This window comes from Strix aluco, chromosome 7 (assembly GCF_031877795.1).
Source record: "Strix aluco isolate bStrAlu1 chromosome 7, bStrAlu1.hap1, whole genome shotgun sequence".
Classification (NCBI taxonomy): Eukaryota; Metazoa; Chordata; class Aves; order Strigiformes; family Strigidae; genus Strix; species Strix aluco.
Genome location: NC_133937.1, coordinates 13,215,805 through 13,237,253, shown reverse-complemented (window position 1 = coordinate 13,237,253; position 21,449 = coordinate 13,215,805).

Genomic DNA, 21,449 nt, shown 5'->3' with positions numbered 1-21,449 from the left:
AATCCCAGAGTAATCCATGTTTTACACAGAAAGAGGGTAGCCACAAAAGAACTAGTTTAAATGGAGAGTAGCAAAAACACATCTATTGAAGTACATTGTACTGAGGACAATTTTTAGAAGATTCTGTGACCTTTGTAAATAATTGGTCTTCATTACTGAAAAGCCAGGTGTGTGTACAGGTAACATAATGTGAATCATCAGGGCAACCTGCAGCAGATGAAGCAGCAGTCAATTTAGTGCACTTTTTCCTTCTTTACTGTGTCAACACTGAACTTTCCATTGTTTGTGATCTCTTTTGTGGTCATAGCTTCAAGTATGATAGGTGCTATTCCTGCTTACTGTAAACTGGCACAGCTGAGAAACCAAAGCTCCTGTCACTTAATCCATAGTGTACATATATACATGTATATGTATAAAGTGCCAGATTCTAAGGGAAGGGTTCACGTTATGGATCTTCTAAAACACAATTTCAAAATGACACATCTTTCATGTCTCTCTTAATTATGTTCTTTAAAGATGAAGCAGTACACAATTTGCCAAAGTTTTGTTTCCTTAAAGAATTTGCATTGTCAATATTAAACATGGAGCTCGTTTTATGCAGCCATTGCAATATGTGCTCATATCTTATGTTGAACACCAGTGCTGGATTTTAATTCTTCTCCTTTCCTGACAGCAGTACAAAGTGCAGCTCTAAATTTACGCTGTTAATACAGAAAACTTGAGACATAAATGACTGTCAGGGCTGGTGCAAAATTATCGGTGTGACAAGCGTGCAGTTGTGACTGTAGAGTGTAAATATTGCAAAAATGGTGGTTTTAAGGCATGTGCATGAAGCTGAAAATACAGCAATTCATTTTCTTAAAAATAGCTGCCTACCTACAGACTGTGGTTGCACAAATAGCTCTGTAGCATAGAAATGACAGGATGCGAGTAGAAGCATTCAGATGTTAAAAATGTGCAGCCATTTTACTACAAATTATAAATGCCTTAGATATCAAGTCCAACAAAGTGACTCTTTATTCAGACATGAAGTAAGGAATGTTCAAACATGAGGAAGTGTTCAAACATGTATAATTTAATGGGACCTGCCTGAAAGACCAAAGAATAAAAACATCTGTGGGAGTACTCAAACTTTTGATGTAAGTATGCAAATAATGCCTATCGTAGATGTTTAGCATGCCTTTAGGTTTTTTTGTAGTACTGAAACAGATGTACCTTACTTTGCATCAGGATACCCTGATTGCAAGTAAACAGTTGAATGATACTGCTACCACCAGTTTCATATGCTCCTGTCCTGGTGCAATCCCTAAATGGTAACTGCCACCTCTAATCCAACTCAGACTTTCCAAAATTAGGAACCAAATATTTGTGTACTAAATAAAACATGAAGAAATAGGATGGATGGCCTTAAAGGAGAAAAGATAGATCAGAATGTGCAAGTATTTAATGTTTATTCATGGCTCTAACTTTAAGTTCATCCAAAGGATTACTGTTTTATATCACGTAGTGAAATAAACCTGTTTTAAACTGCTCAAGAATTAAAGATTTGGATATCCTTAAACTGTGATACATGTTAAACTCTTAGAACAAAAAGCAAAAGCAGCGTTCAAAGTCCAGATAGAAACTAGGTACATTACAGGCCAGGATACCTGTGGTGTAGTGCTAGAGTTGGCTTAGGGGAATGAGAGCTCCCAAGGTGGGACTCCAGCAGAGCCCTGCCCAGCCCAGAGAGCCTGGCTGGGAGCTGGGCTTGCCCAAAGGGCTGTGGCTGAAGATATTCTTGGAGAGGGTGATGGCAGGCGTTGGGTTAAAGGTAATATCACCAAGCATGTGACGAATACATGGGAAAGAGGCCTGAGGCTGACCTTTGTGCCAGACCAGGGAGTGAGAGCGGAACAAGTGTTCTGGTCCTCCTAGCTGTATGACGTCCTCAGGATTTGATGAGATAATGCTTCAGAAGTATCTCAGTGCTGTCATTTAGGCAGGAAAGGCAGTGACAGTTGGAAGGAAGTGTTGCTGAGTGAATTATAAAAGCAAAAAAAGTTGCTGCTCTTTGGAATATTTAGATTAGGTCAACAGCAGTGCTCCTTTTTTTGTTTGTTTTCTTCTGATATGCAAAACAAGAAGAATCCAGAAGAAGAGAGATTCCGTATTGTCAAAATCAGATCAGTTAAACTTAATTGCACCATAAGCCAATGAAACACTAGTGAAAAAATGACAGTTTTGAATTGGACCATGAGAAGGATTAAAAGGGCCACATCAGTGTCAATCTAGCAGGTATAATATCTACAAATTAAAATACACGACTGGCATATTTCTTTTCTCATTGTCATAAACACTTTTTTTTGTGTCTGGAAATTTTTTGCAGACTTTTCTTTGAGAACCATTTCTGACTGATGTAAAGCTGGCTGCCAGAGCTTTTAGTGCCTGCCAACCTGCTGCAAAACTAAGGTAAGCACTAGACTTCAACCTTGTCATCATGCTGGTGTTGTAGCTGCATAGATGCCAAAGTATATTTCTTTAGACTAGAGTCTCCTCAGTGTTTCTTTAATGACGGTAAATTTACAAGTGGCATAACATAGGTGATAAATTCAGAACATACTCCATTTTAACACTACCCTACATTAGAACACTAGCCTACACTTGCAAAGTGTCTTTCAACATTTTAAAACAGGATTAGAAACTCTCCAGGTTTCATTGAAAATACTATCCCTGAGAAGAAAATTATTTTAACTGTAAATCAGATGTGAGAGTAATATAAGGAAGGAACAAAAGGAGTTTAAGATCTCATCTACACCTAAATCTAACAAACATGTTAAATATAAATTCAGGCTTGTAATTTAAGTCAGATTTTAGAAGGTAGAGGGTATTGTATTTAGACTCTCTGTAACCAGATATATGAAGGCAACCTTTAAAGCGCTATTTCCCCTGAGGTCACAGGGAACGGCTTGGGAGTCAATATTCTCCTCTGATAAAGACTATGAGAAGAGCTGACTTTTGAGTACTTGAGTGGCTCTGGGTTCATATAATGCCAAGATTTTTATTCCTTTAAGGACTGCTTTAAGGAAAATTCCTTTAAGAACTACCTTAAGGTTCTCTGTCACTTTTCAAAACCTTGATCTTAGGCCACATTATTACTGAAACCGAGTTAGTAACTTAGCATGTCCTGCTTTTGCTAATCAGGGCTGAAGGAATAAATCATTGCCATTTAGAAGTGTGTGGAAATACTCAGCTAGAAGACACTGCGGAAGTTCTATGATGATTATCTGTGGTAGACAGCCTTATCCAAGTTCTAATAATACTTTGATTATTTAGCCTTGATAGTTTTTGTGCACTGGGCTATAAATTAGTGAAATCATAAAAACTGACATTTTGATTACAGGGGAAAAATCATGTGTAAAACTGAAAAGAAACATCTTTTAATCTTGCAGAGAAGTTCTTTCACTTCTCTGCTGTAGATGTGGGCATCTCTGTGGAATGTCTTCCACAGCAGCCCATAATTATATATTCATTTTTTATAATAGATGATAAAATGACAGCTGGAAGTGGGGAAAAACACTGGGCATTCCAGATGTGGTCTGAAGAATATGAACTGAGGTGAGTATATTGCAGAAGAAAAATCTTTTCTGTTTGTATTTCAGATTTTGGATTTACTGCTAAGTTCAACATCGTGTAAATGTACTCTGGGAGAGGCATGATTCAGAGTTGTTACAGTCCATGGAAATATTTTCTTTGCCTTTATTAGATTATATTTTGATCAGTCCTAAATGTAGAATTTGGAGGGGCATAAGCAATAGCTTGCAGTAACTTAGACATTGTTTCTGGTATTAACAAATACTCTGAAAGCCTAATTATGATATGCATTTCGTTTCTATTATGTCATGAAGTAGGCCCATATCAGTTAATTAGCTATCAGCTGCAATTCCTTTGTTTGTACAATGTAATTGTTTACCATGAAAAAAAGTTTAGATTAAGTGTTTAATTATTTAAATGTACCTAAAATGAAGTGGCATAGGGGAGAAATTTGAGATCATTCTACTAATTGCTTAGCAAGCTAATGGAAGGTTGAACTCCAAAATTACTTCTGCTTAAAACTTCTGCAAAGCTACAAAAATTTTGGAGTAATTAACTGACTGCTCTCTCTACCTCTAGTTTTCATTTTGTCTTTTTTCAATGAAGCTGCATTCAGGAAAGGTGAAATTATTTCATTTTTTTTATTTAGAGTCTGTATTTATGTAGAGGGCATTCTGATGATGTATCTAGTGTAGTAATGATGAGTTTAACATAATGTGTGGCACGCATTAAATGTGCCAAAAGCAATTCATATTTCTGGCCTCCTGTTTTCCAGAAGATATGTTGATGTGCATCATCATCTTCTTATTGAGAGTTTATAATTCTGGACTTGAGCTACACTGGTGTCATTCACACAAAGCAGCTTATCTGTGCATGTCTACCTCTTTTCACGGTCAGGAAGATAAATGTATATTTGATATATCCAGTCTTTATGGGTTTTGGCTGCTGATTACAAAACCCTAAGCTTAGTAAATTGAATTTTAGTGCAGTTCTGTTTGAACAAATTCAGTGTATCCAGAGCAACTGTGAGCTCAGATGCAATTGGGCATTAGCCATAGCTAACAAGTAAAACAGCAAAAAGGAATAACAAGAGACAGGATTATAAAGGCTGAATTTTGCTTTCAAGGAGGAAATTTAATAGTTTAGCAGAAATATCCCTATAATTATCAGTTAAAGCCCTCACCAAGCTCATCACCTTACAATCAAAGAATAAAGGCTTCCAAACACTTTGGATACCTGCCCCGTCTCTGAAGTCCTCTTATTTTCAGGGGACATCGTAGACCCTTAACTCTTCCAGACCAGACTGAGCAATGCTGCTGCATCCAGTGCTGAGCACATCAGTCCCAGGAATGAGCACTCCTGGTGACAGCTCCACCACTGCAAACCCATGCCAGGCTGTGGCCCTGCTCAGAATGGAGAGCCAGGCAATGGCAGCAGAAATAGAAAGAAAATAGGGGTAAAAAGGGATCCAGGTACAGAAAAATGTCTTTCTCCAATTTATCTCACTAAATTCAACTATTCTTCATTAAAATGATGTTTAGTACAGTTTTTCTGAAACTGTACTAAAAGGTGAAAGGTGAAGGTGAGATACTAGATGAACATGAGACCAACATGCAAAATGTGAATGGAATATTACTCAAGTATTGTTCTATTGGTCTTTCAATTCTAGGTTACCATATTTAAATGTGCTCTGGTCTGATAGTGAGTTAAATCTGAAGGATTCCTTATGCCTTTTTTTAAGGAAAATATGAAGCTGTATATGATGCCCAGTTCAATATTTTATGCTAAAGCTAGAAGCGTCTATACACATGTCAAACTTTTTTTCCATAATATCAAGTAGGAAATGAAAGGCCAAAATAAGAGAAATTCTGTATACTTAAGAACTCTTTTCAATATAAGTTATTGCTAATAATGAGGAATTCATTAGCTCTCTGGGAATGCTCAGCCAACATCCTTACCAAGCATGCTCAAGCTGACCTAAAGTTGAAGAATTTCTGTTCATTATTAAGACAAATAAAAATGGTTATGTTAAAACTGAAAGGAGTTGATATGAAAAGCTAAAGCTGTCTGGACCCATTGGAAGCATCATTCTGACTCCTGTTAAATTCTGCAGAAATCTGATGTTTCTAGAGGGTTAAAGGGAAGAAATTTAATTTCAGAGAAGGTCTGAAAATTTCCCACTACCAAGTTCAGGAAAAAAATAGAACTCTTGTGCAAATGTATGTGTGATAAGAGATTGAGTACTCATAAAATGAAGCTGCTTACAAGAAAATACTGTTAAGGCATTAAATCAATGAAAAAAACAGTATAGAAGAGAGGGCTGCTGAAGGTTGTGAAAGGTCACATAATCCATCTCTCTGCCTGAAGGAAGGATAGAAGAATAGTGCCTTAGAAGAATAGAGCAAACCTTAAGGCGGTATACTTTACATCTTCACTGAAGCTAGTTAGGCAGAAAAATGCAAACCTCTCTGATTCAGGCAAGCAAGGCTTTCCACCCCTTCCTCAGCTTTTTGACAGTGATGGTGACTTATTTGCTCATCTGTGCTAGCAGGCAGCTGAAGAGGACAACATGGAAGATAAGGGAGTCATAATATCTTGACACAGACAAGTAGCCTTGTGCATCACCACTGTAGCTTCAGTGGCAGAAGAGGAGGCAGGTTTGCCCCTTCTGCCTAGCACATCAGTCACAGCATTAGTCCTCCCCAAAAGTCTTCCATAATTATGTACTCTACCTCAGTTCTTGCAAAGCTTTTTATTATTTCTCTGAATATTATCAGGATCTTCTCCAGCTATTTTCTAATTTACTTTGATACCAGATATCTAGAGTTTCTCTACAGATTTGCATTGGTACTTGTTGTGGTTCCCCTGTAAGCAGCCTGGAGAGGATGGCAGAAATATCTCTAAAATATGGCATACTTGCACACAATTCTTATCTTGCCATTGTCCTCTCAGGACAGGTATTTGAATAATATATTTTTCTCTTGTTTTCTCATTTTCCTCTTTAGAAATATCATTGACAAGAGCATCTAATGCCATTCTGTGCAAGTATAAGGAGAAAGGAAATATATTTTTGCACTTTTGTTCCTTGAAGAATTCCTAAGAGCAGCAGAGATGGTGAGGACGATACTAAGAAAGATAGGCAGACCAAGATAAAACAGCAGCCATTTTCCAGCTGGAGGAGCCTCCCAGCTTAGCTAGTAATAGAGACTAAAGTCAAAACACGCTTCTAATAAGGCCAGTATTAACTCACCTTAATTACCTTACCTTACAGTAATGCTAATTCATCACCTTGGCACTGCTCTAAATAGATTATCATCGCTTCACATTTTCCAATAAATTCATTACATTCTGAAATTAAGTAAGGTAGTAAAATTTGTGATTCTACACAGTAACACATAGAAATTGCTATTTACCACAGAAACTCCTCTTAATGAATGCAGCGGTAGGGGTTAGTGTCGATGTTAATTTCAGAAGAGAGACTGAATTTTCTCCTGAAATAATTCATATATTTTCAGTATATCTAGGTCAGTGCAGTTGTGTAGTGTATATGGAAAATTGGCTGTGTATATTATCCTATGATGAAAGAAGAAATCCACTGTGTAGCACTGAAGTCTTTTCACTACTGTGCCTCCTCCCATAAAGTAACTATACAAAGCCTGATCGGGCAAACTTGCACAGAAAGCAGTGTCTCTTTTCCGCTTAAATAATTTTACTGAGGCCAAAAGGAAGTCTTAAAAAAAAAGCCATTACAGGAATTTATTCAAGAAGGATATAAATGCAAACATCTGAACTTTTTGAATATATTCAGTTCTGGAATGCCAGTTAAGGTCCATAAGGATCAAATTTTCTACTTTGTACATTTGTAGTGAAAGATTAGGGTTTCCTTTTAGTTGTTACGGCCTGTGTCTAGTGGTTTTAAGAGCAATCTGCAAATGCTTACAAAGCTGTGAGACTAAATTAATGATTTGCTTTATTTGTACTGTTTCTCTTCAACTTATTTTCCTCATCTTCTCAGATTCAACTCATTGGATCATGAAGTGTTGAGGATCTTCTTGGAAAAAATGGACTCTGAACAATGTTCAAAGACATTAGAAGAGCTGGGTGGCATAGTTCAGCCTTTCCTTAAAGGAAACAAAAGACACATAAAAAGAATAGCTTACTATTATAGACAGAAGCCTTGTAAGGTAAACAAACATGCTATAAGGTCCACTTCCTCTTTTCAGGGCGAGATAAGGTCATTGTTTAGACAGGAGAAGCTGGTGTAGCATAGATACAGTAGCTTCTGTTAGTCACTTCCCTCGTACAGATACATTTTGAAAGGTGAATCAAATTGAGATTGTGTTTGCAAGTTTTTTGGGCACCTGTGGGGTTGCAGGTTTTGTTTTGACCTCAGCTGAGAGATACAGCCAAGGTGTTGCATGACTGGTGATGATACACTGATGGCATAAACAATGGCAAATTAGTGTGTACAAGGAATACAATATTCCTCCAAGAAAAAACATTTCCCAGAGTTACTGCAGCTTCCTCAGAGATCCGACTGAGGTAATTCTCCAGGATCTTAGTAACACCAATATAATGTAAAGGCCATCTCAAAGGGTTTCTTGTTCCAGGACCCCTTTGATCCTGAACCCTCTAGATCTTTCAGAGAACTACAGAGCTGGAAACCCATTTAAACTTTTCATTTGGAACAGCAGTACTTAACTGAACTGACATCAAAGTGAATTGGCAAATCAGCTATGCATTTGTATGCAGTGCCTTCACATGTGGGTCACTCAGGGAAATAATATGGCCTTGCTCAGCCCGCTCCTAGAAGCTGCCACTCTGCTATGCTGTGCTGAAAGTAATTTAGTTGTATTGTGCTTCTGGGTCCTCCTCATTCTCCTGTTCCCAAAAGGCACGATTGCTGGTGGAAAAATATTCAAATCTGGTGTTTCTGAAGGTAACTTGAGACTTCAAAAGCTCTTCATTGCCAAGCTGCTGGGCAGCTTGTTTTTCTAAGCAGAGAGCAGTGCTATAGAACAAATAGCACCTCAGCATAACCATTATTTGAAATAGATGATATACAGGCAGGAGAAATGCTTAGGCATGTAAGTAATAAAATCTTACAACTCAAACTGGAAATCAATAGAAACAAATAGAGTAGTAAAAAGAGAACAATGAACAGATGCATAAGTGAAAAGATGGATCCTTCAGTAATTTCTGACTCTTTCATTATGTGTTGTCAGTGTATCATATTTAAGTAATGTTTTGGACTATATTGCATAAATGATGTTCCCATTATGGCTGTACTGTATCACAGTAACAAATTCACTATTTTAGCACTCTTGCCTGGATTCCACATTGAAGTTTGTCAGCTACGTGACTTTCTTACTTCATTCATTGAAAATTAATATTCTTGTTTTCTGCCCTTCATAATACTTTTAGACAAAGAGAAACTGTCTGCTGGGTAGTGACTCACTGAGAGGAAATGAACATTTCTTCTTACTGCAATGTGATATTAGAGACAATAAGTCCTCTCATGACCTTATTTATCTATTGTGTACTAGTCAATTCACAGTTATGTGTGAAGAGCTGTGATGTATCCTGTGATTATCTAAAAACAGGTTAGAAAACAGTGGGAGAAAATGATGGTTGTTTTTTAGGGCTTCTCTTGTATGTGTGAAAGCTGTTGGGGATCTATTCCATATTTTTCAAAATTATGTCTGTATTTAGACACACTATTTAAACCACCATGTTAAAATTAGGCTTCTTAAAAAAAAAAAAAAAAAAAGTGGGTAGATTTTCAAAAATTCAGGAAACCCACAGCTCTCATTGAGGTCAGTGAAAACTCTGGGGTACCAGACTTTTCAAAATGGTGACAAATGTCTTTGGGCTGTACCAAAAAGGGGCTCCACAAACTTTATGGTGTAGATGTTGCCCATCTACTGGAGCAGTTACTAACAAAAAACAGTCTGTGTCAGAAGATCCTGTTATGCTATATACCTCACTTTGCATTATAGATTATATTCAAACTACAGGTCATATAAAAATTACTCAGACTATACAAGAGAAGTGACTAGCAGAGTAACAGTCACTCTTATTGCACTGGAGCTGCAAACCTCCTGTTGGATGGGACATGGCTGAAAGCCATTTGAGAGCTAAGGGGTGCTGTCGGAAGACATCAGAGAAATAGTTTTTTAATTTCTGTCATCATATCAAGATATATTTGGCTCACTGTCTTTGGAAAGATCTAGTGTTTCAAAATCCTGGGTCTGGAAAATCTTGATAACTTCCATATTTTTGGCAGTTACCTTTTAAGAGCAGTTAGGATTCATTCCCTAATATTTTTCAAGTACCAACACGTTGTGTGGAAAGATACTCTACAAATGCAGCAGCTTTGATTTCTAATGAGTAGTAAAGCTATCAGAGATTAATGATCACAGCTAGTTTTTTTTGGATGGTGCCATAAATTAGCCAAAGTGTGGGGAGGGGGATTAAAACAAAACCATAAAAAATTTTAAAAAGAGGGTCCATTTTGGTTTTAGTCCATAATGTGGGGAAATTGTGCATGAAATTTACAAAAGGCAAAACTTCATCTCTGTTGTCCTTGCATTCAAATGTCAGATCCAGAGGAGGCACTGGGAAGAAAGCTTGTTCTTTGTTACTGTCCATCTACTATGTAACAGCCTACAGATGTGTCTCAAAGAAGCAAGTAAAGCTTGAAATGTTTCTCTAGTAGGGTCAATATGCAAAATTGTATCTGCCCCACGACCAAGCTGTGAAACTACTCCAAAATCGTTCAGAACCTTATGTTTTTGAAATAAAGGGGGATGAGTAAGTGGAAACATAATAGGAAGTTGTACAATTCATATTTATGTATGACAAAGTGAATACAAGAGAACTGCTAAATATTAGTGGAAATTAGGTGATAGGAGCTACTGTACTAGAGTAGTTATTATAAGTATTTAATTTCTTTGCAAATATTAGAAGTTTGAATTTTTTCTTGAGTTCAACATTAACCCTGTTGATATAATGTTGAGTTCAACATTAACCCTGATATGTGCTTAATCTGGAGGCCAAAAAGTCAATGGAAAGCTTTACAGTGTCTCAACTGCTGGTCAAGCAGCATATGTACTTTAATTAAACTCAGATTTTAAAAGTCAGGTAGCTGTTGAAGCCAGACTAGTTCTTTCCTCTGTTTGGGTAATAATTTTGGTGGGGAGTAATTGGAGGAGGTGTTCATTTGTAGACATTCCCCATTATCTACGGAAATTCAGAAGCATCTGGTTTACTAAGGTTTCTATATAATATGAGAAATTGCAGAATAATTAACAAGACAATATCTCAAAGAACACCAGAAAATAGTGAAGGAGTGATTACTGAAATTACATGGAAATGGATTTGGCATAGAAATACACATATTTGAAATCTACCTTAAATTCACTGAAGATCAGGAAATTTAAATTCAGTGCAAAAGGTCACACAAAATTGAGAGTGATGCTAGCTACTGTTTTATTGCATTAGTTTTATTCAAGATGTGTAAATGTGTATTATTAATTAAATAAGTCTTGTGTTCCTTTGATATTACTTCAGCATAATATGCATGTTTGGTTCAGAGTTAGTGCAGAAGACTGTGGAGTTAGTGCAGTGGAGTTAGTGCAAATCAAGCCTACTCTTGATGCTTTTCCATAGCTAGCACTGAGTTCAGAGAGGCTGAAGACTGAGACACAAACACGGTCACTCAGGCACCTGGGTGTGTGGGTATGCTCTTCTGTGGCCATATTGGAGATACTTTGCCAGCAGAGAAGGGAAGGAGGAGTTGAGGGAAAGGAGATCCCAGGTATTAAAAAAAAAAAAAGAAAAATTTAAAAAATTCTTTCTTGAGGTCACATTTATTTTTTGCACATCCATTTGACTGGTAATAATGCCTAACTGTTTTCTTGTTGAAAGATTTTTTTACTGAAAATGACATAATTTTGGCAGAGCACGTAGAAAAAAATTTTTGAGACAGCTGTCTAAAAGGCATGCGGGATCTGAATTTCCCAATTGCTTATAGTTACGAAAAAGCGCGATAACACTGCCAGTATGGTACATCAATTCAAACTGTGTGGATGTACCACATTATATTGCAGTACCTCTTAGCCTAAGGTGTTCATTGCTAAATTTGATGTCCAAAGAAGCAATGGACCATGGAAGTGCTTTAGCAGAGGTGAAAAAGTGCATTCCCCTTTCTCTTCATTTGTTTACTAAAAATTCTGAAAATACTAATTCTAGAGAAGAAATGTAGCTGTTTAGCATAAATATACTATTGGCTCGTGTTACTGTTGAACCTTAAATACTTTAAAAACATTTCAAAACCAATGGTTTCTCCCCCCTTACCCCACAGCAGTCCTGTTTAGCAAGAGCTTGATCAGACCTAAACTGTTTGTCACTATCCCAACATTACAGGGCTCAGCTGCTAATGGAAGTATTGGAATATATGTTAAAGGAAGTATATGGCTTTGCAAATCAGGGAGGAATTTATTTAGTAATAGAATTTTATTTAGAGATTGCTCATTAATTCTTTAAATCAGCTTTTGGTTACAAGTATTTGCTTAAGTTTATGCAACATAAATTGCATACAACTACAGCTCAAATTATTTCTTATGAATAATGTATTTGAACAAATATAGACCTTTAATGTGTTTGCAGCTGATTTGTAGTCAGTTCATAATTTTTATGTCTGAGCTCATTTTTTCAAGTTGTTTACTCGTTTAGGTTAGAAGTGGGATTTTACATATCTCCAAGTATTTACTATGCAATTTTCAGGATGTATGATTTATTGCTTGAGGTGCTTTTTTCCTTTCCTTGGAATTCTCTGGGGGTCCACCTGCCTAATAGACTCCTGAAACATTTACTGTGTTTGAGTTTACTGTGCAGGTAATGGAAAGAGAAGTGTAAACATGAAAAACATTTCTCTGTTTCTTGTGCAAATATTAATACATGCAATGGTTGTGCTACCATCTAATAAACTCTTTTGCATTCCTCCTATATGACAATGCATGTGTCCAAATATTCATGACTAAATAAATAATAGTGTGCACAGATTGGCATGATTCAGATTAAAGAACTAGAATAAACCATGAGAAATAGTCCAGGAGGAAATTATTTGGTTGCAAAGTCATGTTTTCTGAAACAGGAACGTTTCCTTCAGATCAGTTTCTGAGAAACAGCTGGAAATGCTGCTGTTCCTGGACCCGGATGTCCTGGTGCAGCCCTGCTCACTCTCGTGCTGACCCTTTTGAGCTGGGATGGACTCAGGTACTTCTCTTCTTTCTTCTAACTGATCTGTTTCAAACTGAGGTAGCTTAAGTTTTCTGCTTACCACTCAACCCCTTGCTCATCGTTCAGTCACCCAGAGTCTTCAAGTCACACATGTCCTTTGAGAGACGCAGCTAAGGGATAACAAGCCCATGAAAATGAAATGGAAATGAAATCCTCCTCATGAAGGAGAGTTGCCATCCCTGCAGCCCCTGTCCTGGTGTGAGACCAAGGTAGCTGTGACCAAGTGAGGAAGACTGGACATTTTTGGGAGATGTTGAGGCAAACTGTGCTTGGTCTCTCAGAGGTGGGAGTGTAAAGGGAAAAAAAAGGGAACAGCAGCCTTTGGCTGGGAAGTGAGGCTTCAAATGTTGTGCTCTTGTGCCGTGTGTGTGTGTGTGCAAATGGTGCTGAAAAGGAGGCATTTTATACTTTTGTGTTTCTATCCGTTGCAATCAATGAGTGCTAGGCATATGCTGTGCAGGGGAAGGAGCAGCAATTAATATAGCATGTGCTTTGTCCCAAAGTGATATTAACTTGCAGTAACGCCGCTTTAGCAGAAAGAGCAATCAAGTCATAACAGGCAGTCTGGGAGAGATGAACATGGGAACATTGTCCAAGACAAAAGACCACCATCTGAGCTCCTTGTTATGAGCCATAGGCATCATTTAGGCTCAGGCCTGGGGCTGGGCAGTTACAGGCACAGTACAGTCTGATGTGCACCTGTGTCACTCTCCATGTAAGATATGAAACCAAAAGCTGTACAGCTCTTCACACTGTCTTCTGAAAAGCTACTTAGAAGCGTGCTCTGCCATTTTTATCTGTGCTCTGCTTAGTTACTGTCACAGATGTGTTGACTTATATTGTGATGTGATTTTTCCAGTGAAATTTTCCTCTCCTGGTGGAGAGTTAAGCCAGTCCTTAACATGACTAGGTAAAAAAAAAAAAAAAAAAAGTGTCTTTAAGGATGCTGCCTATTAATATGCCTTGTAATTAGTACTCCTGGATCTATGTTCAAGAGGCAGAATTTTGGTTAACCTCTTTGGCCGGTGGGAGTTCCTTGTCAATGTGAGTGAGGGGGGAAAGCAAAATGGTGGGGGCTCTGCAGCTCTATTCCCTAGTCCCTCTGGTCTCTGAGAAAAATGACTCATGGATCAGTTTCCATGGATCAGTGGGCATAATCCTCTGTGAGGAGACTTAGTTGCCAGGACAACTGTTGCCAAGACAGACTGGTTTTCCTTGGGAACAATTTCACTGTGTTATTTCTGTACAACAAACCATCTCCCGTGTCTATTGTTAGACCCATGTGAGAAACTATTGGAGTTTTAGCTCCAGGTGGAAATTAGGAAACAGTAGGAAGGGAAAACAAGTCTAATTACCAAAAGGTATTTTTCGGTCCTACATGGATCTGCACAAAGTTTGTGGTCTCTCAGACTATATGTGCACTCTGCAAACATGGGCCCCGAAACCCAGTGTTGGAAGCCTCTTCAAGCCATGAGATCAAAATGGATTCCAAATCTTACAATTCTCTTTAAAAATATTTAGTTGGGAATAGGATAAGGTCCTTGGGGATATTTTGCATTGTAGTACATAGCTATATAAGTTCTTATGATTGAGAACAGTGGCTGTGATCAACAACCTGCATGTGCTGGAAGCAACAGATTCCACCACCTCACCTGACCTGGGAAATGCTGGTGGTTTTTGGAACGACTGACATGCCCTCAAAGGACCACTCTGTTCCATTTGAAATTGCTTGTGAGTTTTATATCACCTGAAAGATTGCTTTAGCTTCACTGTATTAATAGTATATATGCAACAGTCACGAATCCCTGTTATAGAGGCTTTCAAAGTTTATGATTCAAAACTTCACCATTCCTGTATTAGTTTCCAATTTTTTGCATGAAATACTTTTGGTTCAAGAGGAAAATATTTTTTATTATTGTATGATATTAAATAATATTCAGCTGAATGGGTGTAAGCTAGTTAAATGGATAAACTACTCTCTTGAGAAATACAAAGCAAACAAATTTAACACTGTTCTTGTCCAGCAGAGGTCACTTACAGGCCACTTTATTCCTTATTGACTGTGCTTTCACTTGCCTAGTTAGCATCTGTTGTTTCCGTTAATAAGTAATTCTGGATCAGCTGTGCAAATGCAGGTCCTGAAGACCCTACTAATGACTTCGAATCTTTTCTAGAATCATTAAGAAACAGAAAGGCAAAATCCTACTGAAACATACGAAAAATCATGAAAAAGTATAGGGACTTCATTGATCCCATAAACTCAGTAGGTAATCTTAGTAACTACACCATGCTTTGCAAGCTTTGCTGTGCATATGAAAGAATTTTCAGTGCAAACATACTCTACCCTGTGTTACTAAATCTATGTGGGATTCTTATCTGGTTTCTTATCTGCTCAATCTTCACAAAACATTTCTCAATGTGCACTTAAATTGAGACGCAAGATGTGTTTACAGCTTCTGATAATTCAACTGTATGTGAATCTCAGCTGTTGCATGCTTGCAGAGGCCTTTGCTTCACAAATTTTTGTTGCAACATGAAGAAAACCCTTGAGTAGTCTTTACTTGACCGATTAGTTGTCAAATGTGAATAACTCATCCAACTTCAGCAAAACATGCCATTCTGTGTCTTCTATTGTGGCTAGAGTGTAAAGCTGGAAATCAGACATGGTGTTTTATGAGTCTTGAAGCATCAAGGCCTGCGTTTGAAGTGGCCTGAACAGAAAATAACCCCATTCCATTTCAAGTTTCATTTACAGCAGATGAAAGAAAAGCAAAAGAAAAGAGCAAGAAGGTTCTTGTCCCCCCAAGATGAATGAAGGGCAGAAATTCCCCATTAGTCTATAGACACCATTAGCCCAATAGTTAGATTATGTGCTCTGAACTTTGTATGAATGGCATTTATTTTTGTTTTGTTACTTTTTGATGGCAAGATTTAACCACTTCTTGTACAGAGCAATATAACACTGAACAGTTCATGTAAGCAACAGCATATTTTTTTGTTTGATTTAGTTGAGTAAATATCGAGGTGTAAACTGTGGTTTTATCATGAAGCACTGTAATTTATCTTTGTATGTGGGTACACTGGAGCAGAAAAACACCCTATAAAATCTGCTGTCTCTTTCTAGCTCCCTGATTCTTCTGACACTGGGACAAAATTGTAGCTGCTTTCAAATATAAGGGTCTAAATATGTCATGATTTTACATTGTGCTTAGTTTCCCAGTGCACTAAGCAATGCATTCTTTGCAGATGTCAAACACAAAGCTGGGTGAAAAGTGGCCTAGTGGCTGGATAAAAACTTTTCTTGAGTGATGGATGGTCCATACAGAGACACATTACAAATATATAAGGTAAGTTCCTTTAAAATCTCTATGAAGGTGAAGACAGAAGTTGTTTGACTTTATGGTCAAACTTTTACAAAGTAAAGCAGAACAGCTGACTAGCAATGGTAAGAATAGTATCTTGATGTTATCTTTCTGAATCTCATGCTTTTAAAGCTCAGATCTCTTTTTAGCTCAGGTGACAGGAAGCTCAGTCAGCAAATTTTCAAAAGAGGAGGAAAAACACTCAGTACATGTGTTCTTAATAGTCAGTACCCTGAGTGAGGGATCCTTCGTGAATTGTGAACTTTGCTTGAATCTCAGACAGAATTTCTTCTGAGTTAAGCAGGTTGTTTGGGTTTTTTTGGTCTCGTCTGCTTCAAAACTGTCTCACTCTTACATCTTCTATAAAGAATACATTCTCAGTCTTGCAAACTCCAAAGTACAGACTCAGCACCTCTGCAAAGTCTGTTTTTAATAAGAAACAGGAGTAGTTTTGGGTTTATAAGCTTAGGTCCAGACTAATGTGCAGTCATTTAAAGTTTGAGGGAGGGGAAGATGGTACAAAATTCTGCTTCATTCCTAGTTTGTCAGCTGTCTGGCCCAGGACGGAAAATAAATCAAAGAATATCTGACTCTCATTAATGTCCACTGGAAATGTGCTGTGATCTACTTGTTTAGGTCTTTATTTTTATACATATAAACATAAACTCAGAGTATTATACATGCTGATGCTTATGCCATCTAATTTCTACCATGAATGAAGGGTGAGACTCTGTAATAATTAAAGTATTATTCCTATTCCTACTTATCCTACTACAGCATTGTTCCTGGTGTGTCCTGCTATATAAATTCCCTCCTCTCTCACAAGCAGTTCATACTTTTACCTTGCTCTTAATATACAGAGTGGACACAGGACATCCAAAGATTTTATCATTAATGAGGGCTGATTCGGGGTACTAGCCCAAAACAGGAAGCCACTCTTCATAGTCTCTGTGGTAGGCTGACAAATGAAAGGAAATACATGAAGAGCTTCCCCTCTGCTCCGTCCTTCTTACTATGCAGAAGTACGGATGCATGGTAGGTTATGCAGGCAAGAGAAATCACTACTAATTCAGAAGAAAAAGATCCTGCACAGGACAGCTTCCACTTTATCTCTTTCTAAGAGCCCTAATTAAATGCACTGTATGAGCACCTATTAAGAATGGTGCTCCATAATGCCTGGTCTGAGGTTTTTCCGAAGCAAGGTTATTCCTAGGTTTTTGTTCTTCAAAAGTCTTTAATCCTGACTCTTGTCTCAATGAAAAGTTTGAAATACTTTGTAAACTCCTGGTTTGGGGATAAGAGTACTCTGTTGGTCTGACATCAAAGTGAATCAATGAGCTAGCTGTGCATTTCTATCCACTGCTTTAGCCATATATTCTTTTGCAAGTGTCTAGAAGCTGTCACCCTGCTATGCTGTGATGAAAATAATTGGATATAGTTCCCACTTCTGTTATTCCCATATGATACTGTTGCTGGTGAGGAATACTCAAAACTGATGGCTCCAAAGGCAAGTTTGAAACTTCAAAAGCCAAGTGTTCTCACGTGCTGAGCTGCTTGCTTCTCCAAGGAAATCTTCAGAGAGCTGCACCATATATCAAAGAGCAGCCAAACATAAGACCATTCCCCCAAATGAATGATATGCAGAAAGAAGGTACATTCAAGGATCTAAATAGTGAGGAACTCAGTACTCAAACTGGGAATCAGGAGAACCAAATCATTCTGGAGGAAGGGAAGGCTGTATACAAATAAGGAGATAGAAAATGAAGTTACAAATTCAGTGAAGAAAGACATTTAATAATTTGTGAATACTAAGCTACCTGCCCTTATGATTTTTATTTGTCACTTAATGCAGGAATTTACAATAGTCCTGTAAATTTGGATACTGCATATAAACGTGCTGGGTTTACTACAGCTTAGTAAAATTTCCATTGTGTGATAAACTATGTTTCAGCAAGACAGTGTCCTGACCTGGCGAGAATTTAGGGGTGGGGAAATTGCTGAGAATCCTATCTGCTTTTACTTCTGCTTTTTCAGGCAAGCAAACTTCAAGGAAGTTCAACAGACGTTCAACAAACCAGGCATTTTTGTGTGTTACAAGGTTACAAGATGAGGCCTGGATGCCATGTGTTGACAGCACATAGATACCACATTTGGTTCTTGGCCAAAATAGCAAAGGTCAGTGTGGAAATTTCATCTTCCTATTTAAAAAAAAAAAAAAAAATCTCTAATTTCAAGTCTCTGTTCAATGATTTTGGCTCTACAATATTTTTATCAAATCATGGCTGAGAAATAGCAGTGCTCTGAACTGATGTTTTCCTTTTTTTTTTTTTTTTTTACTGAGACTAAATTTATTCTAACTCCTGAACAGGAAAGATACAGTGGCAGCCTGACAGCCTACAACATCTCTATCTGATGTCACCACATCAGAGAACAGCCCAAGAAATGGGACCTTGAGAACAAAATCCCTCCTGACACTGCTGCAGGGGTGGAGAGTTTGAACTGGTTTTTGCAGCTGGAGATATCACAGAATCATTCAGGTTGGAAAAGACCCTTAGGATCATTGAGTCCAACCATCAGCCCTACTCTACAAAGTTCTCCCCTACACCATATCCCCCAACATCTCATCTAAATGACCCTTAAACACACCCAGGGATGGGGACTCCACCACCTCCCTGGGCAGCCTATTCCACTGTCTGACCACTCTTTCTGTGAAAAATTTTTTCCTAATGTCAAGTCTGAACCTCCCCTGTTGGAGTTTAAAGCTGTTCTCCCTTGTTCTGTCACTAATCACCTGTGAGAAGAGACCAGCACCAACCTCTCTACAGTCTCCTTTCAGGTAGTTGTACAGAGTGATGAGGTCTCCCCTCAGCCTTCTCTTCCTCAAACTGAACAGCCCCAGCTCCTTCAATCTCTCTTCATAGGATTTGTTCTCCAGGCCCTTCACCAGCTTCGTTGCCCTCCTCTGCACTCGCTCCAGCACCTCGATATCTCTCTCGTATTGAGGTGCCCAAAACTGGACACAATACTCAAGGTGTGGCCTCACCAGTGCAGAGTACAGGGGGACTATCACCTCCCTACTTCTGCTGGTCACACTATTTCTAATACAAGCCAGGATGCCGTTGGCTTTCTTGGCCACCTGGGCACACTGCCGGCTCACGTTCAGGTGCTTGTCAATTAGAACCCCCAGATCCTTTTCTTCCACACAGCTCTCCAGCCACACCTCCCCAAGCCTGTAGCAATGCATGGGGTTGCTGTGGCCCAAGTGCAGGACCTGGCACTTGGCCTTGTTGAAGCTCATCCCGTTAACGTTGGCCCACCGATCCAATCTATCCAAGTCTCTCTGTAGAGCCTCCCTATCCTCATGCAGATTGACACGCCTGCTTAACTTGGTGTCATCTGTGGATTTACTGATGATACACTCTATGTCCTTATCAAGATCATTTAACAGACCTTCCTCTTGGTAAGAAAATTTTCTGACAGCAGAATTGCCCAAGACATCTCTTCCTCAGCATTATATTTTATGTTATTAATTTTGCAGAACTACCCGTGGCAATATCCCACAATTCTTGCTACTGTACTTTTCATGTCCACACAACAGCACCATAGCCAGCTGGACAGTGCAAGCTCTATTGAGAAGTTTATTCTAATCATGAACTGTATCACTTGCATTATAGGAAGACAAGTAATAAATGATTTACTTAAAAGTTTAAAGATATATTCCTTTACCCCATGTTTTTTTCCAAATCCCCCATCCCATTTTTAAACATAAATGGGTATGTTTCAGTTGGCCAAGTTTTTTTCAGGGATAATTCAGAGTACATTGCAGAAAAGGCAGCCACTGCAGTCAAGCAAGCCTCAAATACCCCTTCCTATCCTAGGTTATTAAAAAATGAATCAATTGACTGGATAAAGGGGAAAAACCTTACAGTCAAAACTTTCAGTGCCTGCAGTTGTTCTAATGTTTTGGTTGTTCATTTGTACTGTAACACAGCCAATGTCTGTCCAAGGCCAGGCAAAGAGCAAAGGGCTCACTCCCAGAATGTCATATGCAGTACCTGTAAATAGGGGTGGTAAGATTGAGGTAGGCAATCATTAGGATTGTGCAAGACAGAGATAAGCCAGTAAGCAACCTCTTCCCAAAATAAAGCACAAAATTACAGCTTTCAGTAGAAATATAGGGGATTTTTTTTTTCTCTTGGCAGGCTTATCTTCATGGTAAAAATTGAGCATGTTTGTGTTACATTTCTTCTCTGCTACGTCCTGTTGAGCTGTCAGGGAAGCCAGTGGTGTGGTAAGAGTTTCACTGTGTACTGATCAAGTAAAGGTCTTGGTAAGTAAAGATCTCTCTTGCTCTGATAGAATTAGACCATACTGAGGCCATGCAACACTTGCAGGTGCACACATGCTGGTTAGAAAGGACCTTTGTAGGCTGCCCTACTGGAGCACAGAAAGCTGATGAGGAGGACTGTTAACAGGATGTAATCTATCAGTTTAACAGCATTCTGTCCCTGAGTATTCTCTGTATAAATGTAATATCTGCTTTTGAGGAGCAGTTGCCCTAGTACTTGACTTCAATAGGGCTGTCCTGTGCTGTCAGACTTTCAGGTTTCGGGCTAATGACTCAGAGCTGTCACCTCCAAGACTAGGTCTGGAACAAGGATTCCCTGCTGCCTCTTCCAGGATCTCTTCTCTCCTGTTACCTGCACTGCATGAATCACCTTCTAAAGCACTTTTTATGGAGGAACAAAAGAGTTACCTGAGATCTATGTCTTTAAATAGGACCTTCAGAACTAACTACCTCCTAAATATAAAAGTTTCATGACATCTTTCTGATCTCTGGTGAGAAAGTCTGCAACTGTGTAAGCCTTGGGACCTGGAGACTGTTAATCCATCCACACTTAGTGAGATTCTCCATGTGGGGTTCTCCATCTTCTCTAAATATAAATATGGATTGCAAAACCTGTTTTTTTCTATTTCAGCTCCCTAAGATTTACTGCATTTTTGTGAGAAATTTGGAAAATTTTGTTTCTTTATCTAAGCCACTGTTGATGCCAATTATTGTTAGTCTCTTTGGGAAGTGATTTCATTGCTAGGAAACCCTGTCACCAATTTGCCAAAGGTAAACAGACACTTCAGCTCTCCTAGAATAAAGGATTGGGGTGGTCAACTTGGAAAACTTTGGAGGTAAAAAACTCCTGGTAGGCAAAACCA